A 22,818-nucleotide genomic window follows, 5' to 3' on the forward strand; every position below is an offset into this window, starting at 1 on the left:
CTAAGGATATAGGTGACACTGAATACATCCCTCTACTGAATGGGGTTTGGATTTAATTTAGGGGAAGGTCTTCTGCTGGATTGTCTTTTTTGTTAGGCAGGGTGTTTACCTCGGTTAGTGGAGCTTTAGAACCTGTATCGCTTAGTCAGAGAGCTGGAGAGATCCATAGATATCTGGTAAAAACAAAAAACAAAAAACAAACTCCTTATTTTAACTACAGATGAGGAAACATTACTTTTATTTTTAATTAGCATGTCTTTCCTGTTCAGGTTTTAAAGTAGGACTTTTTTCTGTGCTTTTGCCATTAATGCTAACTTGGGGCAGACTTGCTATGAATAGATAACTGAGAAGAAAGCCCATCCTTGGTCCATTAAAAACTATACCACTAATACCACCACCTGTCCTCTCCATTCCTTTTGTTAATTCTAAAATCAATATTAAATACAAACCTTCTAGAGCCTTTCCTGGGGCTGTAGAAGCAACTGGTTCAAAAGAAGGCCTGCAAAGCTGAAACTTGAGTAGTGTGTTGGCAGTTCTACCTTTACCTACACTACTGTGATCTGAACCATTCTTGTCTGAATTATTTTGTGATAACCCCTGCAATGCCTTGTATCATACTATATTGCTATTTTTATGTGAAAAGCTCTTTCCCTCAAATAGACTGGAATCTTATTGTAGGCTGGATCTGTGTCTTAAGCTTTTTATACTTTGCATAGTATCTTGGTAAACATATGCCATCTTGTTCACATGCTGTGATTCAGTGGAAGTGGCTACCTGGGGTGCTATACTGAGGACCCTCATTCTTGACTCATTGAAAGCGTGCCCTAACTAATCATCACAGTCTGCCACGATCACAGGCATAAGAAGTGGTGGTGGACAAGTGCTCCAGCTTTGCCAGTCCTATGTAAGCCATCAGAATACATTTATTGATTGAGTCAGTGATTTATATTGCTATTAGATTAGTTCCCAAATGTAAATACTATGAATTCAGTGCTTTTTTGGTCTCGTTTTTTTTTCCTCCTCCCTCTACTGGATATATCCTAATGTCCTGGAACAGTGCCTTACCTAAAGTAGGGGGCTCAATAAAACTTTTCCCCCATGAATGAACTATTGAAAGGAATAGGAACCTTTGTACTAAACTTCATTTCACTTTTAACTAGTGATCTAGCAATATTATAAAATAGATTACCTCAATTTTCTTAAAGTGTTCCAGTGTGAAGATTGGGATAATAGGAATGTGGGAACTCCTGAGAAGAAATCAATTGGAAATTCTTGCTTTGCTAATTTATTCAACAAATAGGTATAATATGTCTACTGTATGTCAAGTGTTCTACTCCTTGCCCTCATGGAATTAAGAGTCTAGTAGATTCCATCTTGCCCGTCGTGTGGTTACGGTTAAGTGGTGGGTCAAGTTTGTAAATATCTCTTAAGGCACCTAAATGCTTAAACAATGCATTAACTCTGAAGGACTTCCATTTTGGTGTAAAATAGTTGACAAGTAGCATACTGTCCAGTACTAGCGTTCTCTGCTCCACTCGTTTAGCTTCTTCTATAGCATTTGGGATCCCCACAAAGACCTTTTTTGTTCAGCAGGTCCTTTCATGTGTGAACTGGTATCACTCCTGTTTCTGAGGGTATGGATTTGTTCTTACTCACACTTATGGTATTGGGGGTCTGTACTTGGAAATAATGAGGGTGGGAACAGTGCTTTCTCAGAGGCTAGATCTTTTTTCTTCTGAGGTTCTTTGAGGTAGGTAGGTAAGGAAATGGGAAGAGTCCCCTTTGATGATGCCTGTTCTCCTCCAACCTGAGCACCTGATGGGCTGAAAACCACTATCCGCCTCCCCATTTTTGTCATTAGACACCAAGGGTTGGATTTCTAAGTCAAATAACGTTATGCCTATTATGTAAAGCCAAATTATTTTGTGAATTATCACAAACATTGATCTGTCCTTGACAGTACTTGGAGTCTTGCAGTAAATCTGCAGGCTGATAGTGTTAGCAGGGTGTCAGTTTTTGTCACTTGTAAGCTTACTTCCATCCACTGCAGTTTGAAAAGAGTCCACCATAACAAAAGCATTGTTATCTCTTAAACTTGGTTTTAACCTTCAAAGACTAATCATTTATTATTCAGTGTTATGCCTCAGTACTTTTGGTGACAATATATCATTTTTAATGTTGGTAACTTGATTTTTGTAATACAAAGACATATAAATAGGAGAAAAAGAAAATGATAGCTAAGTACTTTTATGGGTAGCAATCTGAATAGTGTTCTTGATGCAATTCATCCAACATTTATCTGCATAAATTATGGTAGTTAAAGAAGAGGAGCAGATGAGAAGTACACTTAAGGCCCTTTTTTATAGCAACATAAAATAGAGCAAAAATTACATTCATTACTTTTTAAAATATAGCAACTCTTTATTATAGTTTTCATTCATTGAAAGCAAATGTCTTGTTAGCTAATGAAACATTGTCTGATGTTATAGATCTGGTGTGATAGTAGGAGCAATATTTGCCTCTTTATAAAAACCTCACTGTAATGTCCCCACTTGGTCACTGGCCACTTGTTCTCAGAATATCAAGGGTATAAATGACCTTTAGGCAGGAAAGAAAAAAAATCTCCTTTATTAGCAAGAAGGCATAACTTAGAATGAATGTTTACTTTGTAAGCTCTAAAGTGACTTTGAAATGTGCAGGGTCTCTCTCTCTAGAAGCCACAAGGTCCTAAGCAGAACAGAGGGAAGAATGCTTTAAGATCTCTCGTTGTCCCCTTTCCTTTGCCACAGCAATCTTTTATCCCCCCTCTAAAAATAAATGGAGGAGACGGATGTTAGCTGACCCTATTGCCATTACCATCATACAATGTATGTAAATCAGACCATCGTGTGGTTGCCTTCAACTCACACAGAAAGGAATGTCCATTATTTCTCAATAAAATTGGGGGGGGGAAGGTAAATGGGAAAACATTACTAGCTTTTTGGTTTTCATTTGCTGCATAAATTTCCCTTGTTAAGTTCTGCACAGAAATGATGAGGCTTGAAAAAAAAATAAGTAGAAGATGTGTTTATGCTGGAATGTTTCTGGTGCGAAGAAGGGCTGCCGAGGGCTTGCCTTCCTCCCTTTCTCCATTCCTCCTTCTCATCCTGGCTCTGGGCAGGCCTCTGGGGAAACAGGCAGCCCTGCTTTGAGGTGCTGATTTTTCCAGCTTGGTACACTTGGGTCCCACATCAGTTCTTACCCCTCCCCTCCTGGTCTTAGCTTGAGGCTTGTTTTGTTTGCAAAGATATAAAATCAGGCTAAACAGGAGGGAGGGGAGAGGGCAGAGATGAGAATGCCTGAAGGAGTAGCTTGTGGCCCCCAAGGTGGTCCCCAAGGTCTCCAGTCCTAACAGGTGGAGCCCAAGCTACAGAGCCTGGCTTGCCAGTGAAGACTTGGGACTTGTATTCTAGAATTCGCGGGGGAATTCTATGGACTTGTATCTCTGCTTCTCTTTACCCCACTGCTTTTTCTTCTGTCCCCTGCAGATCAGCATGTTCCCATTCCACCTTTATATGCTCTCTTTTCTTCCCTAGAGACTTAGGAACTTTACGTGAAATACTCAGAGGAGCAAGTCTGCTTGGTCCTCCTTGGGCACACTTTTTTTTTTTTTAATATTTAAATTCAATTTGCCAGCAGGGAGTGTAACATCCCCGTGCTCATCCCATCAAGTGTGGGCACACTTCCGACCCCCTGGTCCTGCTATCATGGTGGTGCTGGTGGTGGCTTGGGACGTTAGGACATTTATAGGGTTTCTAGATCAGAGCCAGCCTGAATCCATCCTCCAAGAAGGAAGTGAGATTTTTGGCCCTTTACTATTCTTTTTTTTAAAGATTTAAATTTATGATCAGAATCCTCAAACATAAGAACAAGCTGGGGGAATTGGGTAATGCAACTCCTTGTTCCCAGCACATGGCCTCAATACCTAAAGGTCTAGACCTTTAGCTTGAAAGACCTGGCTGGTGCCTGATGCGTGGAAGGGTGGTGTGTGCAAGTATGCCAGGATCCCTAGTCATAACCCCATGACAGCTTCTCTTCCTGGGTTTTCTTTGATCCCATAGATCCCGTGTGCCTTCCTTTACAAAACAGACCTGTAAGAAAAACCCGGTGTCCTGTGCACCGTCCCTCGAATGTTCTCGTCTCACTTTTCTTTCAAGAGGACACGGTTTTACAAGCGCTGCTTGCGCAATAAAGAGATTATAAAGGTTTCAGAAGTAAATCATTTTTTAAAAGGACTTTCTCTACTCCACAGCTGCTCTTTGATTCCTTCTCATTAATTTTTTGTTATTCAGAGGAAAGAACTTTCTCACCTACTCTCCTCCTTTTGGGTTAGGTAGGCCCCTCCTTCTCATTTGCAAGGGCTCCATTTCCCTCAGGCTACTCTGGGACAAAAACCCAGAAGAAACTTGAAAGTAACACACGGGTTTCAAATTAATGGGTTCTAACTTTATTAGCATGACCTTAAAGTAGGTTACTTTCTTTTTTGGTATGGTCATCAGGGAAGAATGTGCTTATTCTGAACTGAGTGGCCTTCCAAGAGCTCTGTAGTTTACCTAGACAACACGCCTAGAAGGAGGGGCACCTTGGCAAAAAGAAGGTGGTGCCTTTGAGATTTTGTAGGTAAGTGATTGTAATGATGCAGGTAATTTCTCCTCGGGCTTGTCTGACAGGGCCCTTTGAAGGAGCTGGTTCTCTCCTTCAAGGTACTAACCCTTCCTATAGAAACCATTAGCTCCAACCACTGGGGCCATCTGTTCTCTGCTATGATGCTTACTTGTATTTTTTCTTTCCACCATTGGCTTTTGAGGGCCTGTAGTCCTACTCAGGGGGTTGCCTGGTATTACAGACTGTTTGCCTTTTTGCCTGTAAAGATTATAATTGCTTTTAAGAGGTGAAATGATGTTATCATAAGAATGAGGCAGAAAGTAAGTATAGTCTGGTTCACACTCTACTTCCTTGCTTCTGATGTGTGGAGTAGGACCTGCCAGAAGCCGTACGCTTCCCGAATATATTCGTTAAAAAGAAAAAACGGAGGGCGTGTGTTTGCTGGAACACCATTTCATTTAAGGGGCTGCCTTATGGAACCTTGTGAGTAGGTTGTAGGGTGGAGGATAAAACCATTCAAAGCCATGCCATGTCATCCAAGCCTCCTCACCCACTGAGGGTGTGGATGAAGGGAAATCTGAACATTGCTTAGGCCTCACCAGCATAGACTGTCAGAATTAGAAGTGACCTTGCAGGTCACCTGGTTTCAAACCTTCATCTTTCAGCTGAGAAAACAGGCATGTTTGGTATTGTGTATCTTGACCGTGTTATTCAATAAATACAAATTGTTGACTGATGAAAGCCCATGCTCAGTGCTGATGCAGGACGCAGGACTGCGACTCCTGTTAGACCCAGACTGTGCCCTCTAGCGGCCCCTAGTCTTGGGGCAAAACATGGATGTAAACCCATGTACTCTCTAAGGACCCTTTGATTCTCAATTTTGTGTTCCAGAATGATAAATTGCTGAGCAGAAATGTGAAGCCAGCTCACAAACGGGTAACAAATTGGGTGTAGAATATTTTTTCTCTGCACTCTGACCTTTTGTGTCTGGGGATGCTATGAGGGGCTGGGACCTCAGTTGGACAGGTAGTCAATATTGTTTCTTTATTCTCTGTCTTCACCCTTTATACAACCCTTCTTTACAACTTTCCATCTTTTATTTCTCAAGCCATTCTGTGACTTCCCATTAGTATCATTTCCCTATTTATTTTCTCTACTCTGTTCTTAGCATGCTGCCGGACACACAGTAGGAATGGAATAAATGTTTGAAGTACTGGATGAAAGGAACTGTCACCTTCTGTGAGGACAATGAGAAGTTTGAGGATTAGGAAAATAAAAAGAAACAGGGTTTGGAAATCTTAACTGACTTATTTTCCAGCTTCTTGTCTTTGGGAAACTGCATTACATGAGTAATACTTTAGCGCCGGTGCTAAGTTTTGCCTTGAACAGATATTTAAAAATATCCCCGCTTTTGTGTGTCGGGTTCACATGGTGCGCATACGTGTGCACGCAACTAGTAGTATAAGTTTTAAAGAAGATACTATGCCAGGCCATTTATTTCACTTGATTAAGCCATTAGAAAAGATTAGAGGTGTGTTTAGTTGTGGGGAGATAAGTTCAACAGGGAACGGATTTCAGAAACATCTGGGCAACATACACAACACCTTATCTTTAAATGCAGCTGTTTGTATTTTTTTTTTATAACAGATAAGAATGATAAGGTGGAAACAGCATGTTTGAAAGCTCCAATTTCTTACATCTCATGCAAGTTTCTTCTCATGGCTTTGTTCAGATATATAAATATATGGAGAACCTGGGGTTTCATTTTTCTTTTTTTTCCTTCGAGAATATTATCTCTATCTAAATAAGTGTCCTCACCCAGTGATTGAATGTTGCTGTTGGACTCTTCTGTCTTAAATAAAGTTAACCTTAAAGAGCCCCCTCCCCCCGCCTCAGATAATTGTCCCTTCCTGTTCACTTGGAAGCACTTACAGTGCTGGGGTTACTGCCCAAGTGAGGGTACTTTTATGATAAGTGGGGAGGGACAGGGGGTCAGGATTTCCTTGACTTTTTGCCTTTGCTTTTATTAACTCTGCAGAGGTGCAGAGCTGCTGGACATTGGGGATCTGTGGTCAGAAATTTCTGAGCTAAGACACCCAGTTTCTGCATGGGGTCAGTGGGTGGTCAGCTGAAGGGACAGGACAGCCGAGGGCTATGTCTGGCATGTATAAGTTTCATCGTGATTTCTATCAGGTGACCGTGAGGACGATGATGAGCCCTTCTTTTTCTATGGGAAGGGCTGGTGAGTCAGTACAACTGCTTTTTACATTCCACATAGTTGTGAAGGGTAAGTCTGTGTTCGGCTGGTTGCAAGCTTCTGTAGTGATCATAATTTTAAGTCCTTGACAATGGGGGGTGGGATCTTACGTTGGTCCTGTTAAACTCAGTAGGGTGGAACTCAGAGGGAGCTATGAAATCCAAATAAAGTCCATTATTTATAGGTACAGTTGACACAGGTGAAGGCCAAGCCTTTTACTTGAGGGCAAATATGGCCTTGACCCTGGAAGTGGTAGGATGTGAGCTGGATTTCACTGTGTACATTCACTAATTGCTCTTCTCTGCTGTGAAATGTTGCCTGTGGATCCAGAAGAATTGATGTTTCTTCAAAATCATTTCCTAAAAGATGCTGGGACCTTGGTCACTTGCAGCTTATACTAATGGGGATTCCTGTGTGCAAGAGGGCAGGGTGGGCCAGGCACCTGACCCGAGTATGGCTCTGGAAGAAAATGTCAAACTAAGACAAGAGGTCCTTTGGACTAGGATGCGTGTGCAGCCTGAGGGGCTTAGAAGATTTTTATAGAGTTAATTTTGCAGAGGCAGCATGAGGTCAATTCTAAGAGGCTGGGCCTATTCTTCCTGGATTTATCCTGTTCTATCACATCAGACATGTTATGTCTTCTTCCTGGCTTGCAGGGGACCCATTTATAAAATGAAAAGATTGCACCAGGAAACTATTGTTCAAACACTTTAAAAAAAACTTACAAGTCTCATAAGGATAAGCATTTTACTTTGTAATCCAGTGTAAACACACACAGGGTCACATTGATCATGACCTATGGTTTGAAAAACCACCTATACCAACTGATTTTTAAGGTCTCCTTCTAGTTGTCAATTTTTCTTGAAGGACAGCCATATTAATTTCACTTCATGGAATCCTCCTTGGGAGTGTGGGTTATATCCTTAAAGACTTTTTCAAAGTCTGATCTAAGCATAATTATCAAGGCATAGTGGTTTTTTCCCCTGCCCCCTGCCTCTGTGGTTTAAAACACTGATTCCCAGAGAGATGGCCCACTGTAACTCACTGTTCTCTCTGCTGAATTGGAGAGTGATACAAAGATCACAGTTGAAGGCTGTTGAAATGTTCTGAATGTTCATTGACATGGAACCTTCTAGGAATATTTTGATTGGTGTCACTGATGTGTATGGTGGGAGGGTTTAAAGCCTTTCAAAAACTTCTTCCCTTTCTGGGTAAATGATCCCAGGCTTTGACTCCAGGCTTAGCTGTATCTCTGACTAGTGCTACATTCCTTGGTGCCATTTCTGGATACTTGGCTTGAGGCAGATACTTTCTTCTGTGATTCCAGGAGGTGAATTGCTTGGACTTCTGGACATTCTTCTCAATCTGTGCATGACTAACCTGTGTCTAGATAGCAGCTGAATGGGATGTTGCAAACACATTTCTGATACTAAAGATAGTTTGGATGAAAATGATCTGAATTTTCTTCCTAGTATTTTTTGACATTTTTGGACCTCTAGTTCCCATCTGAAAATACGATTCATGGGGGGCTTCATTTTTACCCTGAACTGTTTCGTCTCTGCACGTGGCCACATCATCAGCTCCCTGCCACAGGCAGACACAAACTCACCATTCCTTCTCATTTCAAAGGCAACATTTCTTTTGGGGCTGCCCATTGAATTCTCATTTTCTTCTAAAGGGCACCTTTTTTCCTTGGTTGATGATGATATTTGGCTGTGAGTGGTCATACTTATGTTTGCTCTGTGTACTCTCTTCTTTACCCTCTTTTCCAATATTTTTTTTCCAATTTTATCACCTTTCTTAATTTTTTGGAATGATGTCTAAGTAAATTCCACCAAGGAGTGATTCTCTACACTCTTGTCATTATAATTTTGAAATAAAAAATGGCTTCCAAACTAGGCACCTGATTAATACATCTTTACTCATGAAGGAAGTGTGGCTCTTCATATTTTCATTTGCTACCTTTGGCTTGGCCTCACCTTGCTTGTGTGCTGCCACCTATTATTCCTAAAGCCCAAGCTGTGAGAATCTTGAGTCTTTTTTCCTGTAGTACTCCAGCTCTATCTTTACTGATACTTGAATATTTATTGTGTGGGAGCTAGTAATGAAAGTATCATGGCATGTTAACTTTTAATTTTCTCAGATTTATGAGGAACACCAAAAAGTACAGGCTATCTCTGGAATGTGTTGGAGAAAAGAAGTTGGTTTGTCACAAAAATTTATTTATTCCCGTGGGAATGATGCCAGTGCCCTATGCTACATGGAATATGATTTGTTGCAGAACATTTCATTCCTCTTCAAACTGTGTATATTTGTTAATGACTTAATTTATGGACCAAGAAGAAGCTTAAGATATTCTTGGTATGGAGATATCCTAACAGAGTGACATTGGTTGGCTGTAAGAATTCCCATCTGGTTTAATTTCTTGAATCTGGAAGCGGGATGGAGGAGAATTTTCATGAATGTTTGAAAAAAAAAAATGTAGGTGCAGATGTCCCAGGTCAAAAGGCATACATAGGGATGAATCAAGGTTTAAAAAATAAGGCCCATTCATTTTTAATGGTTGGGCTTTTCTCAGTTATTTCATTAAAAAGGCACAGTTCAGTGAATCCACAATGTATATTATCCTGTAGATATCTTAAAAAAATGCACAGATACCTTAAAAAAAAGCATGTGAAAAAAATGGTTATTATATGAACTGAGGACAATGCTAGCCAGCTTCTGTATGCAAAAATAGCTCACTGGAGGCCACAGAGGAAACTTTACTTTCACACTGACCTTACTTGTTGTTTTGTCCTTTTCTGATAACTGGAGAAGCAGCAGTAATACTAGAAAACCAGGTATCACTTAATGATCCACGGTGTGAATTTTGGTTTAGAGTTTTATGTTGAGGCCAACTACCCACTAAGTTAAAAAGCCGCCTCCTAAACTAAAAATTGGGCCACCCATCCCTGTTCCCAGAGAGGTCATTTGTTGGTAGCATTCAGTTTATAAAAATGTGAATCAAACGTAAAGTTATTTTTGCTTCTTATATTGATTTTGTTTTAATTAGATGGTAAATACCCAGTGTTTTATAACTGTAGATATCCTTGTTGTAAAATGTATTGTTTGTCCCCCCAAAGCTAAACTATAGATGAGATCTATAGAAATGGAAGCAAATGAGTTCCCCTACACATGGACATTCATACATACCTAAACACATATATGTATATACATGTACACAGACCTGCACACATATACAGAATCACAATACATGTGCATGCATATATGAACACACAATTGCACACATATACATACAAATACACATGTATACACACCATAGTAATTTATTATCCAAATCAGCATGCTTTATTTATAATTATACCAAGATAAAGGATATAGACTAGGACTGTCCCAGTCAACCTGGGATGCATAGTCACCTACTTCTATAGTACATTGTCTTCCAGTATGACAAGAAGCTCTCAGTAAGAGTGTCAGTCTGTTCCAGGGATTTTACATGTTTAGTCCAAGACCACCATGGGGAGAAATTTAGTAAAGACTTCACATCCCTTAATAGAATTAGTCACTTTCTACTGAGGTGTTGAAGCTAATTCTGATGATCTCATCTATAGCATTGGCAGCATTATTCACAGATTTGCCTCTGTTGGTTTTCTCTAGAAGCCCTCGTTGTTTGCATTTTTTATAGAGGTAATTTGATTTTTATTAATATAAGTCATAGAGTAGTTTGGCAACTGGATACTCCACAGACGTGCTGTTTCCTGTTCTTCGTTTACTTTTCTCTTGTCATCAAAATGTTGACAGCTGCATAACTCTTTTTAAAGCATTCATAACCTGACAGATATTACAGATATTTGTCATTTTACTTCCAGTAAGTGACAGCTGAAATTAGCTTTTCACAGTATTGGAGGATAGCGCGGGTGTAGTGAGTCCGGTCAAATTTGTATCACAGTTCTTTAATGTGTAAGTGATTGCAAGTCTTGTTAAGGAATGAGGACTGGAAAGATGTGGGTGGAGGATCTGGAAATCCTTGGTTTTGGGATATGCTGGAAATTAAACTGGCAGGATAGTGGTGCCTCTCAAAGGGTTGATAAGTTTCAGTGATGAAAGAATCCTTGGAAGCACATCCTAAAATCATGCTTCTGATGCTCAGCCCGTCATGGTGTCCTTAAACAGAGAATCTTCCTTTTCTGAGTGGAAACCTCTAGAATTGGAAGTTCATCATCAATCTGTTACGTCTCTAGAAAACATTAAATGTTTGAAGCCAATTCTTATGTTGAGGCCAAAGCTTCCACTTTGTCATTTTTTACCCACTGGTCCTGATTCTCCTCTCTGATTGCTGTTAAGTCTGAAATGTAGTTTTTAGAAAGAATTATACAAATAATGACTGAAGTTTGTGGATCATATTCATTGTGCTTGGCATTAAGGAAAGCACTTCTAAATGCATTATCTTACCTCATTCTCAAAACTTTGGAGAGTAGGCATTACTGTTACACCTAATTTGAAGAAAGTGAGTCTAAGAGAGTTTGGAGTAAGTTGGTAAAATTCACACAGCAAGTGGCAGATCCAGAATTCTCGTCCACTTCTGGAGGAGGCTAAACCAATCCTTTGTGATCTTGCCTAAGTCACAAAACTCCTTTGGGCCCCTTTAACAACAACAACATAAACATCACCAGGATCACAGACTACCATTCTGAGGGTGTTATCTAAGTTGGTAGGTTTGCTCTGTTTTTTTCATTCTATCCTATCACTACTCCCCCTCTTCCCAATAATTTCGAGTGTATCCACTTTTCAAGGCCCACGAGAAATCCTGATTCCTCTTTGGACTTTATTTAGATTTTTCCCAGTACACAATAATTTCTCCTTCTTTGGCGCTCTCTTGCATGTTCTATTGTTTAAATGTTTTTAGTGGCAAATAACAGGAAAAGAAAAAAAAATAGAAACTAACAGCTCCTCACACTGTCTTAAAGGCAAAAAGGGTCAGTGTTGGTTCTCATGGTAGCAGTGGTTTCAGGTAAGGCTTGAGCCAGAAACAGTCTAATGAGATCTGGTTGTTCTCTCTCTGTCAGTTGCTCTTCCTCTGTGAAGGCAATGCCCTGTTGTGAGGTGGCTGCAGATAGTTAAGAATGTGTATATCTTTGTTCAAATCTAGCAGGAGAGTTCTTGCATTCCCCAAATCGAATCTCACTGGCTTCATGGGTCAGAATGGGGTCTGCAATGAATGTTTGGGTCTTCTCTAAATTCATATGTGGAAATCTCAACCTCTAATGTGATAGTATTAGGAGATGAAGCTTTTGGGAGATAATTTGGTTGTTAGGGTGGAGCCCTCAAAAATGAGATGAGTGTCCTTGCAAAGGAGACCCTAGAGAGCCCTGCCCTGGGAGGATATAACGAGAAGTTGGCAGTCTGCAACCCCGAAGAAGACTCTTGCTAGAATCTCAGAACCTGACCATATGGATACTCTGTGTTTGGGCTCTAGTCTCCAGAACTAGGAGAAAGAAAAGTGTGTCATTTGTTACAGCAGACTGCGTGGACTAAGCTTGGAATCGGTCCTATCCTGAAACCAGTTACTGTGGCAGACTGGGGAGATGGGATTCTGCTTGGTAGGATCATGCCGGTTGGGCTCTATCCTGGGACAGGAGAATGGAGTCCATTGCACCCAAAAGAATTTAGGGACATCTAGGAAAATGTTAGGAAAAGAATCGAGGAGATGGATGAGAGAGAAATTGCCAACAATTGTCCAGTGACTCTGATCCATTTATGTTCTGTATTTGATTGGGTGTCTAGTCATCTATAAGTCCTAACAGACTGAAAGTCCCTTGAGGACAAGGACCTTGCAATACTGTTGTTTTTTTCAAATCTCTTTCTGTCTGTGCTAGCTCATCTCCCACCTCCCTCCCACCTCCCTTGTAACTCTTAGACCATTTTTTTTTTTGTCGTCATCATCACAGTGTCAAACTGATTTCTTGACCTCAACTGGGAAATAAAGCTTCTAAATTTCACTTTGGATTCAGCCTAGGGAAGACCAGTAGGTTGTGAAGTCCTAGAGGACGTTATGTTTTCTATTGGATCCCTGCATGTTGCATGTGCACAATAAGAATGCTGAATGATTTTTTTTCTTTGCTAACTAACGTCATCTAGTATGAAATAGGCTATAAAAGAAAATATCCAGTAATTCTATAAACTGCCATTGGGAGGGGGAAGTAGGTAGAACATGAAGACAGTAATGAAATTAAAGTTTAAAAGAAATCCTCACCATTGAGTACATCCCTCCCTTATTCAAGTATAACTTAATTACATAATTGGATATGCTTTGCAATAGTGAGTTAACCTGCTGGTGGGCACAGAGAAAATATTATGTAAGGAGAGTGTTCCCGTCTTTTTAGCATGTTAAATGTGTTGTTAATGAAATTGGAAATTTCAGACCACTATAGATTTATCATAGGTAGTGCGGCATGAAGGGAAAGTTATATTAACCTTTTGTTGATTTGAAGTCATTTTATCTTATGCTCAGGAGCCCAATTAACATTATTGATTTGAATCCTACTCATCAAGATCAACTTATTTTGTGTTAATTTCCTTCAACACAGAGAGAGCTGAAACCAAGCACAGAGGAGTTGAGACAGAATGATTGATTTGACCATGAAAAGCATGTTTTGTACCATAATCTCATTTTAATGCTTCAGTAGTTAAGTTGTGCCAAATTGCTTTTGATGAGGCAATTGTTTTCTGGTTGGGATCCTCCTTAGACCTTACATTGGTCAGCTATTTCCACAATATTGCTACATAAGAAACTGCCCCATTCATCTTTCTTTCTGTTCACACTGTGCAGGTTGACTGTGGTTTGGGTGATCTAGACTGGGTGGCTCTGCTCTAGGCAGTGGGGTAGCCGCCTTGATCCTGGGCTCGGGGCTGGATTCAGGTCTGCTCCATGAGTGTGTGTTGTGGGGCCTAGGCTGACAGAGTAAAGGCTTCCTGAAGCATGCTCTTCTCATGGTGCATCAGTGGAATGCATGAGCCAAGCCAAATTGCTGTGTGCCGTGAACACACCCAGAGTCTCTGCTTATATCAATCACATTGCTGAATCTCATTGGCCTGAGCAAGTCTCCTGTCTAGGCCAGTATCAGTGGGACAGAGAGGCCAACTGTGGCCACAGTGGGAAAGGAAGGGCATGGCAGTTTGCTGGACAATAACCCAAATTATCATGGGCCTCAGGCCTTGTAACTCTTAGAACAGTTTTTTGTCATCATCATCACGGTGTCAAACTGATTTCTTGACCTCAACTGGGAAATAAAGCTTCTAAATTTCACTTCGGATTCAACTTAGAGAGAGACCAGTTCTGTAGGTTGTGAAGTCCTAGAGGACGTTTTGTTTTCTGTTGGATCCCAAGGGGCTTAGCATGTAATAGACTCTCAGTATATATTGTACGAATGAATAATGAATGACAGCCTTGTTTCCTTTGGAGAACAGTTAAATAAAACTGGGAATGCATGACGGAAGTTAAATAGAAGGAAAAGCTGTTAGGAGTTAAAGCAACAACGGGGTGGAGGGTGGAGAGTGGAGAGAGAGAGAGAGAGAAGCACAAATACACACACATAGAAGTGTGCACATATAGATACTATATATTACATAGCATATATGCAAGTGCTATTCAGTTTACCTGAAACCCTGTGAAGAAGGAAGGTAATGGTCAGGGAAGCCAGGTTGTGCAAAGATCAGACACCTGAGAAAGAGAAGAGGTAGGCTTTGGACATCTGCTGTCAAACTCCAAGTCAGATGTTCCATATTAGGGCTGCTTCTGGGAAGTGGGTGGTGAATTTTTATTTTCTCTCTCACAAGGACTTTGCTTTTACCTTGAGCCTGACTGTTTGACTCAGCGCAGCATCAATTCCCCGGAGACTGGTCTGTTAAAAGTGGACACATGGAACGTAAGAAAAAGTGGAGCAAATGGCTGGAGATAGAGGACTGCTTTCCCTTTCCATTTGAAATTAATGTTCACTGTATAAAAAACATAAAGCATATCCATCCCCAGGGACTCGCCTGACATTTTAAAACTTTCATCTGCTTTAATTCACGATGTTCGAGGAGGGGATTTACACGTAGCTGAGCTCCAGTGGCTAGTTGGCCGCTGTGTGCATTTCTTCTCCTGTCGTTGCTAGGCTGAGCTTTCTGCAAGGCCCAAAGAAATTATATAGCTTATTTAACTCCCTCTAAAACCAATAATGGGCCTATTCAGATTTTATCTGTAATTTTACTTTGTTGTTGAGCAGTATTAATAATGCTGTTGTAAACCAGGCCAGGGCGGCACTCACCACATTTTCTCAGCGTCAGTGATAGGATAAATAGCTAGCTGCTCCAGGAGCACAAAGGGAAACAGGTAGATGGTCTCAAGTGCAAGTTAGACATGCTTGCCTGGATGGGAGCCGTGTGAGTATCACATCTTGCAGATTTGGCAAGGACTTTAAGAGTCCTGTATTTCAAACTGGTTTTTATAGAAACTCGCTGCAGAACCAGGCAGGATTCATCATGGCCGAGATATATCACACTTAGTACAGTATTAAATTCCAGCAACGGAACGATGCAAAACCAGTTCATAACCTTATAAGAACATTGCATGCTCTAGTAATCAGAGAGAAATACTGTATATCCAAATTAATGGAGAATAAAATGTCGTGCACTCTGTTTTTGGTGTCAGACGAGGTTTCTAGGTGGTGTTCATTTGCTCTCCCTTACCGTGCGTGTAAACTGGCTAAGGTGGGCCTTGCGTCTTTCTGGAGTTTATCAGCGCGGTGGACTGGTGCATGCGGAGGACATCTGCTCTGGGCATCCTTCGCTGGGCAGACACCTAAATAAGGTCTTCCTTCGTTTTTGCAAGATTGATCACATACATAGTATGTACCAGACACAATGGTGAGTGTGAGGATTCCAAGGTGATTGTGACTTAGTTCCTCCCCTCATGGAGCTGCCTCTGACCAGGTCCATAGCAAGCCAGGAGTTCATTGCAATTCTGGGATGTGTCCCTCACCCTATTTAACAGGTATTTATGGATCTGATTCTTAACTGAGGTTGACATGCACATGTTTTTAACGGGATCCTTGAAAGATCTTTAGGGATTAGTTCGGTATTGCCTGTGGCCAAGGGTGAGAAGTCTTGCCATTCCCCTTCTGCTTTGGTCAAAAATACTTGTTGAGTCTTCACATTAAATATTAACCAGACAGGGGCACCTGGGTGGCAGAGTTGGTGAAGCAGCCAACTCTAAATTTCGGCTTAGGTCATGATCTCTGGGTCCTGGAATAGAGCCCCACGTCAGGCTCCACGCTCAGTGGAGAGTCTGCTTGAGGATTCTTTCTCCGCCTCTCCCTCTGCCCCTGCCACCCACCCACCCATACTCTCTCTCTCTCTCTCTCTTTCTCTCAAATAAATAAATCTTAAAAAAATATTAACTAGACAGTAGTATGAGGGATTATCAGTGTCTCTACCCCACTCTGAAAATTACCAGCCAGTGAGAGAAATGTGAACATAGATTCACATGAGGGACTATGGAATTTCCTTGAGAATCTTTTAAAATTAGTAGAAACTTTAGGCTGAGATAGGTCAAAAGATCTCTCTCAGACCTAGAATTCTAGGCATTTGATAGGAGGAGTTCTCTTTCACCTCTGTCCTCCTCCTTTTCCCAGTAACTGTCATTAAAATGAATTTTACCTCTGGGCCCATTTTGCAGGAGGCCCCGCCTGTAATTTTAGATTTTACTGGAGGAAAGGTCTAATTGTAGAAAGTTCTTAGCCCACATTGCTAAGACTTACAAATATGAGAAAAGCCATAGCTTGGGGTTTGCTGTAGACAACTTAACTGATGCCTACAAGGTAGCATCAGAAGGCAGAAGGTTATCGAAGGCTCTATTAAAACCTGCTATCAGTTCTTCTTCAGTCTGGCCCAATTTCGCTTTCAACTCTGTTGAGACGTTTACATTCTTCCTTTAATGAGCGCTAAAACATTTTCCAAAGACTTTAGAACCTGCCATGTTGAGATGCAAAGGGAAGAATGTGATAAAGAGAACTGATTTGGGGGTGAATGCTCACCGTGCCCTGCCGTGAAAAGGATTCATGGCATATCAGGCTTTGAACCAGGTGGCCTCCGGCTTCCCAGCTCTGTGAGGATGCTGAAAGCGGCCTGGAGAGTCAGAGGAGATGTTATCTCTGATCCCACCAAAGAGAACACATTTCCCACTCTATCTCAAGTTCGTCCTCATTACTGTGCAAATGTGGTTGGGCATCTGTATTTGTTGACATGCCCTCTACTTATTTACATAATAAACTCCCACCAAACAGCGGCAATTAATTCTTTTGCTGTTTTCAGTTTTAAAATTGGATCTTTTCTCCTTCTGGTAGTTAAGTGAGTCACTTAAATTTAATTTTATAGTCTTTTTGAGTTCAGATAATACAGACACTGATTTTGCCAGACATAAAGCTAGTGCAGTCATGCCCTGCTTCTGGGAATGTTACTATACACATAACGATACCAATAAATAGAAAGATGCTTTCAGGCTTTTTAGCTAGAGGCTTAAAATGTGCCTCACTATATTTAGAAGTGTTTTGAGAAAAGACATTTCTTTTCCTAGAGGATTTGAAAGTTTCGAGGTTCTCTCGGCCTCTGAAGGACAGGTTTACTCCCCCACGTGCTTTTCATATGATGGTAAACATGGACAGTAGCATTTCAGGCCAGAGGTCACTATATGGCTAGTAGGATTTCAACCCATTTGTTCAAGTGCTTGGAGGGATACCTCCTTAGAGAAAGAGATGGCCACGGTGAAGGCTCACCTGAGTTTTCTGGCCTGCCCCCATCCATCTGGCCCCCCGGTATCCATTCATTCATCCATCTATCTTCTAGTATGTTCGTTGAGAGCCTGTGGATTTCCACACACTGGGGGAGCAAGATAAATAAGACGTGGCTTCTGGCTTTGATCAGGGAGCAAAGACATATGTAAATAATTTCAGCATCATGTGATAAAGGCTATGATTGAGGGATATACAGTGATATTGATAAGGGGGGGTATATTGGCTGAAGGAAGTCTGGATGGCTTTTCAGTGGAAGGGCAGTTTGACCTGACCCTGATATGAGAGAGTGGAATACAGAAAAAGAAGATAATGAGCAACAGCAATCACATTAACCAAACAATAATGTTTACCCTTTACTGGCTGCTTACTATGTGCCAGGTCCTTCCTGCTTTACTTGTATCATCTCATTTAGTCCTTACAGCAGACACGGGAGGTGCAGGGCCCATGGTCATCTCTGTTTTACAGATGGGGACTTTGAGGTGTGGCAAGATGAAGAAATGTAAGGTCCCATAGGTAGGAAGGCATAGATCTGGCACTGGAACCTGAGCAGGCTGCCAAGCAGGAATGCTGCACAAGAACATTCTCTGCTGAAGGAATGATGGGCAGGGGGGTGTGAAAGAGAAGGGCTCAGGGAGGAGGGAAGTCCAGCACGATTGAGCGGGCCGGTGTGATTGCAGCCCTTGGGTGTATGTGAGTGCAAAGGCAGAGGAGGGTGGGGGTGTGCTGAGCCCTGGAGGGTACCTGGTGCCATCCTCTTGCCCTTTGCCATCTCAGCTTGAATGTGACACTTGTTCAGGGAGGCAGTCCCGAAGCCCCCCGGCCAAGTAAGAGCCCCTTACTATTTTTGTTTTTCTTTCATGGTGCTTGTTTATCTGTAAAACTTCCTTAAACAGCAGCTCTCTCCCCAACCAGGCTTCAAGCTCCAGAGAGGAGGGACTCTATGTGCTCTGTTCACTCTGCATTCTAATGTTTAGTGCCTGGCAAACAGCAGGTGTTCAATAAATATTTGTTGGCTGGTTACCTGGTTAGTTCCTAGACCTTTTATTTACTTTGTTCATTAATGGTTCCTCTGTTGTTGTCTATTTTCATAGTATCCTATCTTCCACATCTTCTGTAAACCAAACAGCAGAAGCCTTAAGCCATCTTCATTTGGAGGTATTCAATAATAATAGCAAATATTTTAGCTAAAGGCATATTTTCCCTCCAGAAGCTTTGACTCAACCTAACATGTGTGTATTATGAAATCACTTCTTCTTTTAGATTTCTTTCCAACCAGCACATCAGATCATAAGTCATAACAGTAAGAATAATAGTTGAGCAGTAGGCTCTGCATAGCTGGGGAAGTGAAGTGTTTGGGGAATTACTCAGACACTACTTCATCTTACGTGGAGCCTCAGGAGGTGGCTAGCTGATTTCTTTTAGGTGGACGTGCTTCTCCAGGTCATCCCCTCTCAGGTCCGTGGTGGGGAACAAGCCGTGCTTCTGCGTCTGCATACATGTGAATCATAAAGTGTTCTATGAAGTATTTGTCCCACAACTGATTGGGGAGCCAACCTTTGCTGCCAGAAGAGGTGAGAGCTCTCCCTCTGGTAGGAGTTGTGCATGTTTCTGGGGTGCCTGGTGTTCAGGTTCTGTCGGGGAGCGTGTAGGTGGCGGACCCATGGCCCCTCATTCTGGACTGGTGTGCTAATCCGGCCCAACTGGGAGCCGGGCTTTGCTGGGGCCCTTGGTGAAAGGGTTCCCTTCATCCTTGGCACACAGGTGGCTTTCCCAAGATGAAGGGTTTCCCCGGCTCGTTTTCATCCCAAGTGACTGATGTGCTGCTGGGGGGAGGGAAGGCTCCTGCCCACCAGTTCTCCTACCCTGCAGCCGGCTGGCTCTGAGTGCGGCCGTGTGATAGTAGATCCACAGAATCTTCACGTTCAGTCCTTGGGTTGGACTGGTTCAGTGGCTTTGAATTTAAAATAATTTTTGGGGGGCAGCCTGGGTGGCTCAGTGGTTTGGCACCTGCCTTTGGTGCAGGGCATGATCCTGGAGACCCGGGATTGAGTCCCACGTTGGACTCCCTGCATGGAGCCTGCTTCTCCCTCTGCCTTTGTCTCTGCCTCTCTCTCTCTCTCTCTCTCTCTCTCTCTCTCTGTGTGTGTCTCTCATAAATAAATAAATAAAATCTTTAAAAAAATAAAATAATTGTTCTGGCTGTGACTGACCTTGGAGAATGTATTTCCCATTACAGTCTGCACACACATGTATGTTTATACAACTGAATGAGAACTGTCACAAAAACAATACTTACCCCCTCTTATGTGCAGCGTACTCTGATATGTTACAATCCGTTAACAAACGTGAGAAGCACTCAGGAATTCGATTCCACGTGCAGCTGCTTTTTGAAAAACTGTGGCTGGATCTCCTGGCCTTCATCAGATCTAATGCTGAGATCTACCCTTTTATGGGCAAGGAAGAGATGCTTAAAGCCGATGCCAGTATCCTACAACTAGTTAATGGCTAAGTTGGGGCTGTAACCCAGGAGTCATTACTTTGATCCGGTATCTTTACATAAATACCTATTACTCAGAGTATCTCTTTGGGTATGTGTGTGTGTGACTTTTCTGGTTAGGTACCAAGTGGCAAACTAATAGCGTGTAGGAGCCAACACCCTGTACTTTCCTGCCTGGACTTAACCCACACCCTCTTTCCCTTGCAGAACCCTGTCACCTCTTGGCCAGAGGACTCAGCCAGTTTAAAGTTGTGTATGTTGTCCACCCAGAGGCAGCATGCATTGTTCTGCTGCTCTGGGCTCACCGTTCAAAATGCATGTGGTTTATGTCTTCAAGCAGCTTACCGTCCCATTGAGGTGTTGTTGCAGAGCTTCAATCTATCAGCCCAGAAGCCTAAATGGATAAACAGGGTATGAGAATTGTGCTTTGGAAAAGAGGGTCTACTCTGAGACTTTTTTTTTTTTCCTCCCTATAACAAGGAATCGGCTTTTGTAGCAAGGAAGCGTGAAGCTCTGATCACAAGAGAAGGGAGTGGTGCTGGAGATGCCTGACTCGAATTTGAACTGACAAGGTCCATCATCCTGGTTATTGTTGCCCTGACCTTCCCTCTCCTCCGTGGCTTCTCCTTGCTCATCCCTGGGCTCCATCACCCCCTTCTAGAACAGAAATCTATCCCCTTTGGGCAGGAGGTGGTGCCTGCCAAGTGTGGATAGGGCAGTGGTATTTTGAAAGATCATGTTGAAAATATCCAGTCTAAAAATATGGGTACGGTGGGGCTGGATAGTTAAAATCTGACCTATTTCACCACATCTGAAAAATACACTTTCTGTTCCTCACCCCTTGTTCACCTGTGAGCACCCTAGCTTTAGCTCTCTGAAGCCATTGTGGTTGTTGTGAGGATGCCTGAATCCCTGACGAGGAGCAGCAGGGAAGAGGTGAAGGAGGCAGGCGAGCATCCCTGGAATGCCACTGAGCCTGTGCAGTCATGACAACTTCGTCTCCATAATGCTGAGCGCAGCAATTGAGGAATTCAACGGAGATGCATTATTTTGTGGCTTGGGCTCATCTGCTCTGCTTCTGGCACCTGGGCCGCCACGGGTACCTGTGTATTTGAACTTGTGAGAGTGGGTGCCCTGTGTTGGGTTTCCCCTGCTCTGTTGAGGAGCACCGAGCTATTTCCTCCTTTGAAATGCAATAGGCAGCTGTTCTGGTTTTTGCCCATCACTCCTACTGTTGGCTGAGTGGCGCGGAGGGACCCCTTTCCATAATATAGTGCTTTGGCTGGTGTAATTCTGATTTAGAAAAACAGCTTCACTTGGAGAGAAACATTAATTAGATGCAAAGAGGGAGTTATTTCCTCCTGCGGGTGGGGGAGAGTGTGGCGTGAGGGAGAGAGAAAAAAGTACCACAAATAAATTATCTCCTATTTGTGCAATGTTTTATGCTTGTCAGCTGTCTGTTGCCAGAGAACCACAATGTAGCTAAATACTTGTGACACCTTGCCCAATCAAGGTATAGCAAAAGGATGTTATGGGAGCCTCTTTGTGACAACCTGTGCTAGTTTACATTAGCTTAACCAATCGCTTTTTCCTGTGTGCTTGGAGAAATTTGTTAAATTAATTCAGTTGCAATTAGCAGATTTATGGGAAAGTACCCTGTTATCCTTTAATTGGAGAGCATAAAACTACAAACTGAATCCGCTAGTTCTATTTGTGTAATAGGCAATCTATCTACGACAAGATTTGATCGATGGAGTCGTATGATGCCCTTGCCTTGTTTTATATTGGCTGTCAGCGCTTAACTGGGACTGAAGTATCTGGGTAACAAAAATTGATATAATGACTTAATGCGCCTTATTCTCTTTGAGCTACATCAGTTTAGAGCACTTCTGAGAGAAAAATGTCTGGAAAATATCAGGGAGTCATTTATCAACCTGTTTTCATTAGCATACTGCCTAGCTCTGGCAAGGATTTGAATAAAAAAAAGCAGGATGGTACAATTTATTTCAGGCCCCATATTTCTTGGATGAAAGGAGACTTCTAATAAAAGGAAAATACAGAAAGATGCTTTTTCTAGCTGGTTTTTCCTTAACTAAAACCCTACCCCAAAAGCTTTTCTTGTTCGTTCGCATTTCTGCTGTTCCTAATATTCTGAGGAATGTATTCCTGGGAAGCTAATTATAAAAGTAATGCACAACGCACGGTGGTTATGATATGTAGAGAAGAAAGTGTTTAACCAAAAAAAAAAAAAAAATTAACCAGAAATACCCAGGTGTGTCGTGGGTATGTGTTTGTCTCTGTTTGCCTCTGTTGTATATGTTTGTGTGTTTATAATCCACAGTTAAAGAGTGAACATGGAGAGAAGTTCTCTGCATAAGTGGGTGTTTTGTAGCATTAAAGGATTTCAGAAAGTTAAGATACAGCGTTTTTAGCTCTCTGGAGTTGGAGCTGAGGGGAAATAGAAACAGATCAAAATGTTTGTATAGTGGGCCGAATGCATTTGGTATATGGAGTCATTTGTCCTACCCACCGTAGGATGGAAACCACAAGAGGTAATAATAACTGAAAGGCAGTTGTACGGGAGTGAG

The 22,818-nt window shown here is 42.0% G+C and overlaps 1 protein-coding gene across 9 annotated transcripts in view; it reads left to right on the plus strand.

The window, feature by feature from the left end:
- The window catches only part of LRMDA (leucine rich melanocyte differentiation associated), a 1,020,248-nt gene that overhangs the window by 219,975 nt on the left and 777,455 nt on the right, over positions 1-22,818 (plus strand). The window lies entirely within an intron of this gene.

Source organism: Canis lupus, chromosome 4 (genome assembly GCF_048164855.1).
Source record: "Canis lupus baileyi chromosome 4, mCanLup2.hap1, whole genome shotgun sequence".
Classification (NCBI taxonomy): domain Eukaryota; kingdom Metazoa; phylum Chordata; class Mammalia; order Carnivora; family Canidae; genus Canis; species Canis lupus.